This window comes from Phyllostomus discolor, chromosome 9 (assembly GCF_004126475.2).
Source record: "Phyllostomus discolor isolate MPI-MPIP mPhyDis1 chromosome 9, mPhyDis1.pri.v3, whole genome shotgun sequence".
NCBI lineage: Eukaryota > Metazoa > Chordata > Mammalia > Chiroptera > Phyllostomidae > Phyllostomus > Phyllostomus discolor.
The window spans coordinates 2,316,377-2,331,152 of NC_040911.2; the positions used below are offsets into that span (position 1 = coordinate 2,316,377).

Genomic DNA, 14,776 nt, shown 5'->3' on the forward strand with positions numbered 1-14,776 from the left:
ATGGCAGGCAAGCACCCAGGGTGGGACGGTTTACGCGGACAAGCCAAAGGGACGTGGGGAGGGCCGTTCGTCACACACGCCCACGTCCCCAAGGACAAGACCCTGGAGACGGACTGGAGTCACGGAGGCTCAGGGGCATGACGACGAAGTGCAGCAGCCGTCCTCAGACTGGCCCCGGGACGGCGGGGAACGCAGGAAGGACGTTTCAGGTCAGCTGATGACAGGCCCTACGGAGGTCCATTTCCTGCGTCCACGTGGCTGGGCCAGGGGCTGACCAGAGAGCCGGTGAAACACACGTACGGACCGTGTGCGCCTACAAACCAAAGAGGGAGGGCACTGGCCCCTTAAACACCTTGACCCAGAAGTGCAATCTGCCACTCGTGTGCGCACACCTGCTCGGCGGCCAGGGCGTCTGGACGACGTGTCCCACGGAAGGGAGGGCTGACGTCGGCGGACAGCCAGCCAGCCGTCCCTGCCACGCGATGGCCCTAAGCTGGTCCCGTCACTTGTCACTCCACCACTGGCGCCCTGCAAAGGCGCTGGTCTCTGTAAGACCTTCACTAAAGCTTCCCCAGCCCCTGCCTGTGAGGAGCACACCCGGTGCTACTACTCCCACACGTCCAGCACGTCCAGCACGGAGTCCCAGACACCACCAGCCACTCACAAGTTTAGCTGACCCTCAACCACGGGGCTCCGGGCCCCACCTGCGGAGACATGGAGAGACTGTGACTAAGGGAGTCTGGGCCAGGACAGGAGGGGGCAGAGCGAGCCAGCCACCTGCAAACCCCGAGGAGGGCCTGCGCTAGCAACCAAGCTCTCTGGCACCCTGAGGTGGACTCCCAGCCTCCAGAACTGGGAGAACACCAATTTCTGTTGTTTGCCACACACACCCCCGAAAACACTGGGGTGAGGACAAAAGTCTGTGGTTTTAAAGATCTCCCGGGGTGATTCCGATGAGTCAGATTTGCTTTGAAGTCTCTTTCACCTTAAAAAAACATATACGTGTGCGTGTTGTGTATATGTGTATATAGTGTGTGTATACATGTACATACACTGCGTGTGCACGTACACACACACACGTGCACTCGCACGCTGCACACACACTCCCCAGCCGGAGCGGAGGGGCACAGGAGACGGAACCCGGGGAGAGACAGAGGGGGGCCGGGGAGGAGAGTGGCTGTGCTCCGCGGGGCAGGGCTCCCACACAGGACCCCAAACCCGCTCGCCTGCGTCCCGGGTCCCCACGCGCAACCACGCTGGACGTCACCGGAACACACGCTGCCTGAACCTGCCCCCTGTGCTCCCGGGGCGTCCCTCCCACACCACCCACGTGGACGGCCTGGTTATGGACTATGGAGGCTCTTCATGAAAACCGTCAGCTCTCATTTTTAAAAAGACTGTAATTTCTACTACCTCTCCTTGAATGATCTAAATTTGCTAGGCTATTTTTAAAAGTACATTACCACCTTAGTTTAAATCCTAATGGTTTCATAATTATATGCACTCCTACAACTGTGATTCCTCATTCTGTAACAACCGGTCCAACGACTGCATATCAAGCTCTGATCCATAACTCACGCTCAGCACAGACTTTGCAACAAGGGGTCTGTGGCTCCAGCTCCGAAACGCAGCTCCCGCTGGGTCCCACGAGCGAGTGGCCGCCACGCTGGGCTGCGGCCGCATGGGGTGCTGGACGGCTACTACGCCCGCTGCGTCACACGACGTCTGCTCCCGGCCAGGCTCCCCGGTGCCCGGCCTGCTCCTATTTAAAACTAGCTGGGCGTTGAAGGAGGAGTGCGAACACCGAACACACCGACAAGTACTCGGAACGGAGACGGAGTGCCCGGATGGCCTGGCTCCAGCAGAAGCAGCTGAAATGACGAGCGGACACGCCCGCGGTCTGTCTCCAGAGACCTGGTCCCCCCGCTGCCCGTGAGGGGCCTGGGACGAGCTCTCCCTGCACCTGAAAGGCAGGCAGACACCCCCGCTCCGCAGGGACGCCTACCGGCTGCTGGGGCAGGCGCTGACTTCGCTACAAAGTCCAACGCGACACAGTTAGATGCCCAGCGGCTCTCATGGTCAGACGACCTCAGCTCTCTGAATGCAAACAAAAATGGGGGTGCTGTTTGGCTCCACAAGACATGCAATATGACTGAGAACTTCCAGAACCACGTTATTATTTTCCTGTACGTGTTAAGTTTCAAGCAGTGACTGCCCTACCATGATGGTTTAAAAAATGTTTCTTTGAACCACACTGAGGACAATGGCCTCAAAGCAAGACCTCAAATGCTCTGGAGAGTGACAGTCGGCCATTTCTTTTATGCACCTGAAATCAAGGAAGATCACGTGGGGGTGGGAGGAAAGCAGAGCAGGAGGATTATCTGCTCTCCTGAGGGCGGGTGGCCACGCCCTCCAGGGGTTCCCCAGGCAATTCCAGGCGCGCTCACCGAACCCACAGAAACTGCTCAAGGCAAAGGGGAACCTGAGTAAAGAAGCTGCAGGCCTGAGGCCCGCCCACCCACCCCGACCTGGCCGGTGGGGAATTTAAGATCAGACAATCCCATGAGGTTTCTGTGGAATCACTTTTCCTCCAGTTTTTTAAACGTTTGGTAGATTAAAAAAATCAGCTGTAATGCGCGCAAGGTACTGCACGATAGGGCAAACCTGACTGTAGATCACAGTTCCGTGAAATAAGTTCTTACCCCCGAGTCCCCCTCGGGGTGCGCGTCACCTTCCCTGCTCGCCCGGGGCTGCCCACTGACCTGACTTTGCTCTGTAACGTGCCTGTTTTCCTTATTCCACATCTGTGTTCCCAACAACCCGCAATTCTGTTTTGCACTTCCCTAAACTTTAAACAAACAAACAAACGGAAAAGGACCACATGCATTCTTCTGGGACAAGCTTTTCCCCCTGACAACATGCGATGTCCCTGCCGCACGCCCTCAGCGCTGCCTGCAGCTCGACCCACCCAGGCGCACAGCCGCAGCACACGTAACCGGGGTGCACAACACAACACCCGCCCGGGGCCCACCCCGTTCCCAGGGTCTCCGCTCCCAGACGGGCCGCTTGGATTGCGCACTCGGCCGGCACCGGCGCTTCCTCAGGGTGGCAGTGTGCCAGTTCCGGCACCGAGTCACCTGGACGGCCTGCCGGGCGGAAGCTGGCCCGCCCGTTCCCCAAGCTTCCCGTTTGGCTGGTCTGGGGTGGGGCTCTAGAACCTGCATTTCTAACAAGCTCCCTGGAGATGCTGGGGAGGGGCTTTGGAAGCACTGCTCTAAGATACAGACTTGGGGTGAGGGGGAATCACTGGGTCAAAGGGCATGTGCATCTTGAGCTGGACTAGTTACTTCCAAAGCCATTGCACCAACTCACACCCCCACCTGCTGCGGGGGCATTCCAGCTGTTTCCGACCCCAGACAGACTTCCACACTGTCGCCAGCCAACGTGTGTGCCACTAGCCGCCGTCCTGGCCCCAGGCTACCCTTCCCTGGTAACTGACCACCCGAGAACCTGGGCACCCGGGTGTCCTGTGGGGCGGGACGCCGGTTCGGGCCATTTGCCCACTTCCGTTGTTCCTACTGATGGGCTGGTGCTCGCCCTTCCGGACACTTCTCTGCTGTCAGCAGTGAGCACCGGAAACGCCCGATTCTCACCCGTGACCGTCTGCCCGCGGCCCCGGCTTCGTTTCATGAGCACAGTCAGCGCTCACGGGCGCCGTCGGACACGCCGCTCTCTTCCTTTCTGGTTGCTGCCCCCCGAGAGGTGTTTAAAGACCTCCCCTTCCATCGGCCATGCCGCCTCCGTCCTACCCTGTCTCCCCGAACTGTCATCGTTTTGCCTGTCACACTGAAGCCTTCAACCACTGATTCCCGTGATGATGTGAATCAGAAACGTGCCCCTCCATCAAAAGGCTCCCCGTGTGTCTGGGGCCACAGACACCACCAGCTGTAACTTCAGGAGGATACAGAGAGTGCCCCAAGTACAACACTGAGTAGACGTTCAGCTCACTGAGCTTTGCTCTGCTCTCTCACTGAGGCAAACAAAAAACTGGAAATTTTCAATGTGAAAATGTGGCAGGTTATTAGAAAATTAGTCAGACTTCGATCCCCAATCCACTGCCCTCCTGGAGTGCGTGGGAACATCCAAAAGAAGGAAAACCCGAGACTTGGTCTCATTCCCAGAAACAGCGAGGTGTTAAAGGAGCGTGGGGACGGGCACCCCCAGCCGCACCGGTGCAGCCACGAAGGCACGGAGCCCTTCTGACCCCGTGACCCTGCAGGGCCTGGGTCCGAAGCCCCACCACGCACGTGCTCAGAGCTGCCAGGGGCTCGCCACCGCAGCCGTCCTCAGGAAGTGACTGGACACAACGCACCCCAGGATACTCACCGCAGCGCTCCTTCTTCCAGAAAGGGTGCGGGCCGGCCGGCGTCCGGCCCTGCAGAGGGACCCCCAGGGTGCCCGCAGGCAGCACTGCGGAGCCCCCGTGTGAGGATGTGCACGATGCCCAGGGAACGCACAAAAACAGCTAGCAAAATGCACACGTAACACACGATATGCACGTGTTCACACATGTATGCCAAGTGCCTGGTGTGTGCAGGTACCAGCCAGTCACTGGTGAACAAGGAGATGCCTGCTTCCTGCCTCGAAGGAGCTTACGAGTTCTGGGTGGGAGAGAGACTGGAGGAGTATCTTCCAATTTACTCGGGTGGGCAGTAAAGGCACAAACATTTTGAAAATAGAGGCAATCTATACGCGTGTGCGTGTAATAATCCCGCATTTCATCAGCGTGGCCCACACTGTGGAGAACACAGCAGGCCCGTGGGCTGGCGCGTGGGTGAGCAGCCCCTCCCGCCACTCATTGCCTCGTGAGCACTGAAGGGGACTCACCGGCTGCGGAAACGCTCCAGGGACAGTCTGAGAAGGTCACGGTCACAGAGCGCCGTGCCTGGGAGGCAGGCGGGAGACAGGCTGCCCACTCAGGGCCAACACTGACTGGGCCCGGGGGACAAGGTCTCAGGCAAAGAACTGTTCTCCCGGCGCCTACTCCGGGACCCACCCCCGCCACGCTGGGGTCAGACAAATGACGAGGAAGCCTCCCCAGGTAAGGAGTAGCTTGCGGTTGGGGTCAGGCTCAGGGAATTCTGAAGTTTTGTGTTCCTTTTTTTTCTAACTTCTGCACTGAAACCAGTGACCCTAGGAGGCCGACTCACTCCAGTGGGAGGAATGGTCAGTCGCTCAGGAGCACAGAGAGGGGCCAGACACCGCCACAGCCTCGAGCTCCGAGGTAACAGGCACCAGTGGCACACGGGCACCGACCCAACGCACACGAGGCACAGCCCCACCGCCGGGGTGAGCCCGCCGAACGATGCTCAGCCTCCACGTGGCTGCGGGGAGGTCCGCACAGGCCCAGACCGAGGGAGAGTCCACAAAACCCCCGAGCAGGACTCCTGGAAAGGTCATCGGAGAGGAGTCTGAAAGGCAGTGTCGCAGGCGGGGAGACACCAATGAGACCTGGTGACGAAGTGCACAGCGGGGCGCTGCACCGGCTCTCGGGCCACAGGAAGGGACTCGGCAGCTTAACACCACTGCAGACTGAGGGTCCTTCCGCCCACTGCCCGGCTGCAGCGACGGCGCTGTGGCCACGGGAGAGGCTCGCACCGGGGCTGGGCGCGTGGCTGTGTGCACCGAACTCCCCAGGCTGCTTGTGCAACTTCCCTGTAACTCTCAAACTACTTCACACTTAGAAGGTTTTTTTTAATATCTCTTTTTAATCCTCACCTGAGTGCGGTGGGGCTCCCCCCGCACGGACCCCCCCCCACTCACCGGCTGCCACGGATGAGAATAAGTCTACCAAGACGTGATCTGCTTGGGGAGGAAAGGTGGCCGATCTCTCACAGGAGAAGGGCCCAGAGCCTGTTCCTCAGTGGGCTTTTACTGGGCTCGTTTGCACAGGAACACAGGGGAAGCTCATCGGTCATTGTCTGGCAGAAAGGATCGAACCACAGATAACATACAAAGAACTACAAAGGCTTATCCTGAGTCAGGGTCTACTTGCTAAAGGGCTATAAAACTTTGGGAAACTAACTCATTTCCTGCTCGGACCCTTATCATTTAATTGAAGACATTCTTAGCAAAGCAGGTTTCACAGAATTTTATGCATTCTTTCTCAGGCCTGATCACCCTGGGAACCCGCCCTTTCCAGCACAGGGCTGCACCGCCCTCTGTCATTGTTTCAGGCTGAAGTCGGGCAGGGGAAGTAAGGCAGCCAGGAGGGGAAGTAAGGCAGCCAGGAGATTAGGAGACTTCTTGCAGACAGAATGAGGACTCAGGCTATGTCAAAGCCAAGGCGCAAGGGTCCATCACCTCCTTTTGCTATAGCCCCCCAAGTCCTTCCCTCGGGGCCCCCATGATCATGCCTGTCTTAGATCATCCCTCCCTTGAGGAATCTTACCCATAATTGGCTAACCGACCATTGGGGGCCAGGCAGGGTGCAGTAAAAGGGGAAGAGGCGGTGCTCCTGCCAGGGAGATAAGCTTTGTCTCCTTAATGGTTTATAGTCCCAAGGTAACTCCCTCAGCCTTAGCCATGGGGGTTACAGCTTCTGAAACCAGGCAGGGCGGCTCCCAACACCTGAGGGCATTTTTTCATTGTTTCTAGGGAGAGAGGAAGAAAGGGAGGGAGAGGAAGAAAGATCAATCGGTTGTCTCTAGTACAAACCTTGACTGGGGATCAAACCCACAACCTAGGCACGTGCCCTAACTGAGAATCGAACCCGCAGCCTTTTGGCTATGGGACAATGTTCCAACCAACTGAGTGACACTGGCCAGGGCCAAAGTAAAAATTTTTTTAAATAATTTCAGATGAATGATAAAAAGGTGTAGCATACACCTTTAACATAAAAATACACTTTCTCCTCCAGTATTAACATAAAAATACACTTTCTCCTCCAGTATTTCTACTAAAAAAATCCCAATAATTACAAACAAGGCTTAAGCTGGAATAAACTGTAATTACTCAATAAAAATCTACAGTTGAGATAATCTAGAGAGCAGAGTAACTTCCCTAGGGCACTGAAGTCTCTCCAGATAAATAACTTAGCTTATTTTCCCCGTTGCTCTTTTGTAATTCAACCTACATTTAACACCCACAGTGGGCAGGTGCCTGTGCTAGGGCCTCATATAAGATTGATACGTAAGGAAAGATAATGTCAGCACACAAAATACAGAGCCGTGTCAAGTAACAAAGCTGGAAGCAATTTTTCACTGCTACTCGATCCAGCAACCGATCCGGACGTCCTTTTCAGCATTTGCGTTGATGACACTGAGGACCCTCACAGTGCGAGCATGTCCCTCCCACAGGGACATGCGTCTGACCTCAGGAACGATCCCCAGAAGTCATCCTCACAAAGGTCACGACGACCCTGAGAAACACTCCACTCCCACCCCTTGTGTCACCTAAGCGCTCTGCTGTCGGTGCATTACTGCTGTTGGACAAAAACCCGATTCTCTCTCTGCGCACCAGGAAGAAGGTGCGGCCAGCGTCAACCCACAGAGGTTTATTGACTCTTCTCATAAGATACCGAAGGCACCATCATGTAAGGCCACATTTCTCAAAGTGTGGTCCCAGCCAGTAGCTTCAGCGGAACCCAGGAACTGTCAGAAAGGCAAACTCTCGGCCCCAGCCCACAAGCCCCGGTGACCGCAGGGTCCCCCTCCAAGTGCACACGTGGGGGGCCCGAGCCCCAGTGTGGTGGGGTCTGCAGGTGGGGCCTTCGGGAGGGCTGGCTCCGAAGACGGGATCAGAACCCTCCCGAGAGGAAGGCGATGCAGAGCCCTCTCGTTTTCCGCCCTGTGCGCACACAGCCAGAGGCAGTCGTCTGCCGGCCAGGAAGAGCCCTGACCCTTGGTCCTGGACTCCTCCACCTCCAGAACCGTGAGGAAGAAACGTCTGTTTCTCCAGCCAGCCAGGCGACGGTGTTTCCTTCCGGCAGCCCCAGGAGGCGAAGATGCCCGCTCACACGCCCCCTCTGCTGTGGGAACCCCACCCAGACCCGCGTTCAGAACGTCGTCCCTGGCCTCACAGAAAGAACGTGTGTGGCCAGACCACAGAAAGGAGTGGACAAGTATGAAAATTAAGAATTTAAAAATGTATGGATCTAGACATTCCCATCACTACCTAAGGAACACGGACGGCTACATTTAATCTCCTATTAATAGATTTAGAACCTGGGATTGTTCTCACAACCTGTGATATGGCAGAGGAGATGGGGGGGGGGGGTCACCTCAGAAGGGTGTTTTATACGGGTTAGGGGCCTCCTCTGCTCAGGCTGACCCAACCAGACAGGTCTCCAGCAGGCGCTCGCCACCCCTTCCCCAGCGGCCAGGCATTCTGTTGTCTGCGTTCCCAAGTCTCGGGTTCAGCACCAGTGTCGTTTATGTGCCTGTCTTGTCACCCAGACCTGGAAATCCGGGAGGACAGGGCACTCCTCTCCCCTGCACCTAGAGGGGCGCAGGCTTAAAGCAGGAACCAATGTGTGTTGAAGTGGAGCCACTTTGCTGAGTACCAGTGACACTCTCTGTCCAATCTTGCAGCTTTTCTGTAAATCTTAAATCGTCCGAAAATGTTTTTTTTTAATATTTTACTTATTTATTTTTTAGAGAGGGAAGGGAGAGAGAGAGAGAGAGAGAGAGAGAGAGAAACATCAATGTGCGGTTGCTGGGGGTTATGGCCTGCAACCCAGGAATGTACCCTGGCTGGGAATTGAACCTGCGACACTTTGGTTCCCAGCCCGCGCTCAATCCACTGAGCTACTCCAGCCAGGCGAAAATGTTTTTTTAAAGGCATCAATAGCAATTAACGGCAATAAACAGCAACAAACACAACTGTCTCACATGGCACGCCAGAAGACACCAACTACTAGAGAGCCCTGCCTCAGTAACATTCAGACGTGCCAGTAGGACTTTGTAACTTCACTTGTAGAAAACTTGAAAAGAATGACACCTGAGACTTGAAACATGACGTTAATTTTGGTCAAATTATTTGATCTGGTTCTCATTCGGCAAAAAAATTAACAGCAATCGCTCCAAGGCTGATGTGCTAACTGAAATACAATGTGTGTATCTGATGAGCTCTGCTAATGGTGCTCTAACCCACACGTGAGTGCCCTTCCCTGTAGAGACTGCGTTCCGACGGGATAACGCCCCACCGTCGACCACGTGCACCCAGTAAGGGGACCCGCCAACAAGGGCGTCAAGTCACACCTCGATCACTGCGTAGGGCTGTGATCACCTACAAAGCAGAAAAATCGCACGTGCGTGTTTATGGACGTCCACCCGCCAACATGTCCTATCCCAGAGCTCCCAATGGAATAAACGGGCTGTTCCAAGCTGCACGCAGCCGACAGGGGTCAGCAGCGCGGGCACCCGGCTCCCCTAGACTGCAGTCCCGAACGCGGCCGGCGCTCAGGGCCAGCTGGCGGGAGGGGCGGTGGCGCGCGCCCGCAGGGACCAGCAGCACCGCCGGGACAGAGGCGCGCGGCAGCCCGCATTGCCCCTCCAGGCTGGGGGCGGCGAGCCCCGAGAGGCCGCGGCCCACCCGGCCTCCGTCGCGGAAGAAGACAAGGGCGGCGGCGGCACAGTACGGGCGTCAGGGCGACCGAGTGGGCGGCGGCTAAGGAAACCGCCACCCAGACTGCGACCGACACCTGGGCGGCCCCGCGCCGGGGCGTATTTGTGTCACTCTCGGAGCGACCGGGCGGTAAGAAGCGCCCCGGCCGCGGGCAAGGGCGCGTGGGGCGCCGCTGCGGCGTTGACAGCCCGTCGCCGCCGGGAAACCGAAGCCCCGCGGGCGCGCGCGGCCTGCGCGGGGCTGGCAGGGGAGGGCGGGCGCGGAGGCCGGCGGTGGCGAGGACCGGCGGGCGCGAAAGGGGCGAGTCTGGGCGGCGCCGGGAGGGACCGGCGAGCGGGGAGGGGCGGAGGCGGGGGGAAGGGGGAGGAGGAAGAGCGAAGGGCCCTGGCGGGGCTCGCGGCGTCCAGCCGCGGGCGCCCCGGCCCTCAAGCCACCGCCCCCAGGCCCCGCGCTGACGCTGGACGGTCCCCGCCTCCAAACCCCCCGCCCCGGCCAGACAGTAACTTACCTGTTTGCCGACAGGATCGCCCCTGCTAGCCCCTACGACTGACTCCTCCGGCTCACCGTCTTCCCTCTGGGAGGAAGGGGCGGGACTTCCCGTCTTTCCTTTGGGCGACTTCCGGCAGCTCGCAGGTTGTCTCGGTTGTGGGCCGCTCGCGAGACACTGAAACCAGAAGAACAGGATCTCGGGACTGGTTTAGTAAACCCCACCTCGAGTTCCCTTTTATTTTTTCCCCGAATGGCCAACGGGCCCGGGTGCCGTCTTGTTTTCAGTACATCAGCTCTTGCCGGAAGTGCCTCGGACACGAAGCCGGAAGTCCCGCCCCTCCCCGAGAGGAAAACGGAAGGCCGAGGGAGTCAATTTAGAGAAGGGGGAATGGGCTTCAGGGCTGGCGGTGTCCGACCCGGCAGGGCTACAGAGGGTCCCCGAGCGAGTTCCTCCCGGCCGTCCCACCGTCGCCGCCCGTCCCTCGTCACTCCACCCCTCCGCCCGCTGTCCATAGAGAATCCCGAGGGCAATGCGGGAGAAGCGGACGCGCTCGCGGGGGCCGAGGGCCGCGGAGGCCTGCCGGCACCCGGCCGCTGCCCTCGGCCTGGACGCGGCCCTCGGGATGCGGGCGCTTTGGGGGCCCTCACATGTTCGGGATCGAGACCTTTCTGCTGAGCCAGGCGCGTGCGCACCTCCAGCTCCAGAGAAGTCTCTCCCGTGACGGCAAATTGGGGTCCTCGCAGTCACAGCCCAAAGGGAGCCACGAGCCGAGTTCTGGAGCAGAGGAGCTCAGTGGGGCGGTTCAGCCGGGCGGCGAAAGCTGAAAACGCAGTGGGTGTTTAAAACGTTCCTGCGTGGACTGTTCGTGAACGTTAACGGCGCAGGGTAGATGGGAGGAAGGAAAGGCGGCCCCTGGGCGCCCTGGGCCGCACAGCCGCGGGCCTCCGGGCGGAGCCTGGGCTGGGGAAACCCAGACCCAGCTCGGAAGGCGACGCCGTCCCGGAGACGGCCGCGGTGTCCCACGGGGCGTCCATACCTTGTAGGCTTAGGGGCCTCTGTTAAGAAATCAGAACTGTATTTAGGAGGGTAAAAGTCCATGGGATTTTGAAATAATGGCCTTGTAATGGTAAGGATAGGCGTCCTACCCAAACCAGCTCGCAAGGCCAGTTTCAGCTCAGGGGAGTTTAAATCCAAGCAGTGAGCGTGGAGAACTGGCAGACCTATCGGATTGCATTTTCGCTGAACCCTAAACGCATTCCCGGCTCTTCCACGGTAGGAAATGCAACTCAGCAGCATCCGCCGCCCCAAGATCGCACAGCTAGAGAACGGGGCTTGGCTGTGAATCCACGGGGGCCGTTCCCCGCTCTACCAGCGAGCACAGCGAGCCCTACAGCTGGAGAGGAACGTGGGGAACAGGCTTCTCCAGCGGGCGGCCAGCGCGTCAGTGTATTTATTTCATTAACCAGCTTTTACTGGGTCCCCACTGAATAAAAGAGAAGTAAAACTAGATACTGTCTTCAGGGTTCCTTTGAAAGGTGCTTAAAATGTACTTGAAAACGTGGTGCTTATAATCCTCTCACGTCTCCTACGGCAGTGTTTCTCTCCTGTGGCCAGGCGATGCAGTTCTCAGCAGCCCCGGCAGCCAGCCCGGTTCTCCGTGTGGGTGAGGTGTCCGTGGGTCTCCCGGTGACAAGCCCTGCCACCGCTTCACCTCGGGGGTCGTAGTTAACAATTTCGTCTTCTTGGAGCAGTGAAAGGAGATCGGGGTTTATTTTTCAGCTCCATCACCCATTGTTTTGCTGAGACAGGACCATTCACATCAAAACGTGACCTTAAGGAAGCCGATCCAACTTCATCCTCCTCCTGTGTAAAATTCGTTATTTAAGGTGACGTTCCCTTCTTTTGAAGTTGTATTAAGAGAAGAGGTTCCACAATGTGTGAAGCAGGCCGGGCTGGACGCTCCATGGGCCAGAGCCACGCCAGGTGCCCCGAGGTTGGGGGTTCCGGCCACGACCACGGCAGACGCAGGAAACAACCAGTGAATGCACAAGCAAGGGGAGCACCACGTCGACGACTCTAAAACCGATAAAAATAATAAACTTTCTAAATCCTAGTAACAGGGTCTAATATGAAGGACTTTGTTCCATTAGATAATACTAAGAATAGCTCTTGTTTATTAAGCATCTACTATATTTCATGCATTGCTGTAGAAAAACCCAAGAATATAGAGAAATTTTGATAATGTTCTGTATCTTACTAGGGAAATATATATACAAGGTCCGGCACAAATAACACCCCCTTTTATTACAAAATCATAAGCATGTGACTCTGTAACATCACAGTATCACACTCAGGCACACCCCATGACACTTGAGGTGAAATGTTCAAATGAAAACTACAGATGATCACACCCATATTATTACCCTACCAGCCACACTCAAGCAGGACTTCCGCAGACCCTGTATATAAATATACGTGTAAAAAACTCAGGATTATTAATTTATAAAATTCATATATGTTATATTTTTTATATTACATATACCTTTATATACATAAAGCCTTGGGGCTTTTTAAAGACTAATCCCACACCGGTATGTAGCCACAGGACAAGTATCTTTAGTTTATTTTCACCGGGGGCTGCAGAGCAAGAGTAATCCAAGGCTTCTCTAACCCGTGTCTGCATCCGAAGGGGTGGCGGGAGGCCCCACAGATGGGAGGCCAGGCGACTTTTCTGGGCCGAGACGGCAGACCAGCCAGGTGTCAGGTGTTTGCATGAAACTCGTGAGCCCGTGGGGTGGCCGGCTCCACGGTTTTCTTCCTTCCAGTGACCGGACAGGGCTAAGGGACCGACCCCTGGCCACCTCCTCCGCTGTGCAGCTCCTCCCACCCCACCGCTACCCCCGTCACCTTCCAGCTGCGCCCTCTGCTTCGGCCGCTGCTGCTCTGGGTGCTGCGGACAAGTTTTCCTGAAGCACTCGTTAGCCTCACACCTGCAGCTAGCATGTCCCCCTACCCCCTTTGCTCCAGAAGGAGAGGGTTTTCATCTGGCAATACAAATAGCTCTCGGTGTTACAGTTTTGCACGTGGTGATCTGTCTTCGTAAATGTCTCCATAGCACTCAAACCCAAGGCGGAGCCCTTACCAAGGGGCGGGGGTGGCGCCCCCTGGACTGAGGATTACCCTCAAACCCCTCTGCCACAGGGTAAGAAGGTCTAGGCTGTAGTTCTCTCTTTAACCTAGAGAAAGTTGCAGGATCTTGACACTCAGACATGGTCAGCCCAAGTGTGTGCATTTATCGGGGTGAGGTCAGTGTGTGCAGTGCCCCCACCCCCGCTTCTTTTTGCGCAGCCGCCCTGCCTGTCAACAGTTCTGGGGAAGGAGAGAGGAGTGGCCAGTGAGTTGGTAACGCTGACATTCAGACCAGGGAACCACGTGGAATTTTAGGGGAAGATGATGACAGCCACACACGATTGGTGGGAGAGATGGTTTAAACCATTCAAACTGTCACACATTTATCCCGACCCTCCTACCATCAAAAATGAAAGTGCACGTCAGCATTATGAAGAACTCAGATTCCCTAACACAAACCGATAGGTCACCGGCTTCATCGTGTTCCGTTTTCAGCTGCTGGTCTTTGACAAAAGGAAACACAGGGCCGAATGGTCGTCCCTGTTCACTGGTCAGAGACCCCGCTTGGTTCTGTTACATAGTCCCAGCTCTCCCCCGGGGGCTTCCACTGGCCTGGCTAAGGACAAGTTTCTGATTGTAAGGGCGAAGTTCAGCGAAGGGCTCCTCTGAGCCGCGTGCGACGTGAACGGTGCGCGGTGAACGGTGTGCAGACACCTGCCTGGTGGGGGCCCGAGCTGTCAGTGCGCCCGGCAGCCCGGCGGGGCCGCAGGCAAAGCCAGCCTCCCCCGCCCCCCAGGAACACTCCACTGGGAACATTCCACTCGCGTCAGCCGGGAAAAAGCCCCTCTGCTGTTGCCCAGGTTCTCTCGTACCTGCATCGAGAAGCAGCGTCAACGCCCCAGAAGGGTTATCACCAACCAAAGCTACCGCTGTCGCAGTCTAAGTGTGTAATAAAAGAAACACTCAGAGCAGAAGTTTTCACACATCATAAATAGAAATACGTATACTCGAAATTGGTCCGAAGGTTGTGGGTCATTGCCAAGCTGATTAAAAATGTGTATACTCCCATGCTGAAGGAAATAAAGCAGTCAGTAGATTTATATGTTTTTTCTAGGTACTTGTCATCTTTTCCATTAGATAATGAATAATAATAATAAACACTTTTATAATAGCAAGTTGGAAAAATAAAAGGGGAGTGTACGGAAGAAGACATACCAACACCATACGTGCCAGGCACTGTGCTGTGCTAAATAAAACCTTCGACGCGCTATCGCATATAATCCGACAACCTCTCTACGTGCGGTGGTATTTTCATCTTACAGAGGAGAGGTGATGCCGGGTTCTCTGGTTCAGTCCCTGCTGGGTGACGGCGGGGACTGTCCCTCCCTCCCCCCTCTCCGCCGCCCCAAACTCACTCGCACACAGAGATCACCCCCCCCCCCCCGCCGACGTGGCCCGGTGGCCGGGGCGCAGTCCCAGTGAGGAGTCCCCTCGGAGTGGCTCCCGTCCCCCCTCCTCCTGCTCTGGACG

The 14,776-nt window shown here is 56.7% G+C and overlaps 1 protein-coding gene across 1 annotated transcript in view; it reads right to left on the reverse strand.

Moving 5' to 3' along the window:
• The window catches only part of ZNF407 (zinc finger protein 407), a 259,153-nt gene extending 248,684 nt beyond the window's left edge, over positions 1–10,469 (reverse strand). The window contains exon 1 of the mRNA XM_028525040.2: positions 10,136–10,469. The gene's annotated coding sequence lies outside the window, so the exon portion shown is untranslated. The remainder of the gene's footprint in view (positions 1–10,135) is intronic.
• Between the last annotated feature and the right edge of the window lie 4,307 nt (positions 10,470–14,776).